Consider the following 1,412-nt stretch of genomic DNA (forward strand, 5'->3'; position numbering starts at 1 on the left):
CTGTTTGGGGACTGAATGAGACCGTTTGGGGACTGTTTGGGTACTGATTATTTTCGTAAGGGCGAGGATCGTCCGAAGGGTGGGTCTTATGAACCCCTAACATAACCTATATCGGACTCACCCTCTATCTTGACGGGCCACATGAGGGCGATGCACCAAGAGGAGTTGAAAGAGGATCTGCCAATCGGAGCAATGAGGCGGCTCTACAACCTGTGCGCCGAAGGGATCCGCGTCGTCAGCGAGGACCGGGTGTGGCGCCACTTCACCCAGTTCGAATGCGACGGGGAAACAACTTTGAAGATGAAGAAAGCCCTCAAACTGGCCCTCGCTGAAGGTCTTGTGCGCACTGGCGACGAAAAAGGCCCACCATTTGGCGGTGAAGCCCTCTTCAAAGAAGAAATGTAAGTTTATTTTAATATCTCATCTTCTGATACTGAAAACGGTCATATTATGATCTGCAAATTCTGATTCTCTGTTATTTCTCTGCTTCCAGATCCGCACTTACTGCAGACTATGAAGATGAAGATGAAGAAGAGGAGGAATTTGATGACGAAGAGCCGAAGGAGCCACCCCAAGCACCGCTCAGAAGATCATCAAAGCCATCCTCAAGCTCAAGCTCATCAGACGAGGAATCAAGTTAGGCAGAATCTGAAATATGACTGTCATGTTACTTTGTCATTAAATCAATTATATTTGTGTTGGTGTCCGTGTTTGTATGTTGGACGACGAATCAAGCTAGTCAGAATCTGAAATATTACTGTCATTTTATTTTGTCGTTCGATTAAACAATTTAATTATATTTGCTTTGGTGTCCGTGTTTGTCTGTCGGACCCGAAATAATGGTGTAATACTGCAATAAATGTGATTTTTTATCATTGTAAATTTTTATTAACCATTCAAAATCTGAAATTGTTCCCCAATTATGATGGCATAAGAATTTGCCATATAAAGTCTGCGCCACTTACACACAGGCCAGGGTGGGGTGGGTCTAGGCAAGGAGCAGTGGTCTTTCTGATACGATAGCAGAGTTTGACGCTCAGAATTTGAAACAATCTAAAAATCATTGTCTGATGCATTCAGCTTGGGCAGGGCAGGGCAGCTTGAGCAGGTAATCTGTAGGAAGACGTTTTCAAATTATGAATTCAAATTATGTATTAAAGGTGTTGGGGTCTTTTCTCAGTTTCTGTGCAAACTGTTCTTTAGCGCCTGGCGGCCCTACAGTCCCGCAATGCGCCCGTGTCGACGGGGTTGCCTAGCGCGCCTTACGGGGACTTTGGGTGTTTTCTGGTGCGCGCTCGTCCTCTCGTCCTGCGCGCGCGTGTTGTCCCGCTGGCTCGTCACGGGTGTAGTCTGGGGATTAATTCATTTCCTGTTGTTTTCAAATTGTGAGGCTGGGCTGGGAAGGCTGAACG

The sequence above is a fragment of the Frankliniella occidentalis genome, unplaced genomic scaffold, assembly GCF_000697945.3.
Source record: "Frankliniella occidentalis isolate FOCC.00 unplaced genomic scaffold, Focc_3.1 Scaffold347, whole genome shotgun sequence".
Classification (NCBI taxonomy): domain Eukaryota; kingdom Metazoa; phylum Arthropoda; class Insecta; order Thysanoptera; family Thripidae; genus Frankliniella; species Frankliniella occidentalis.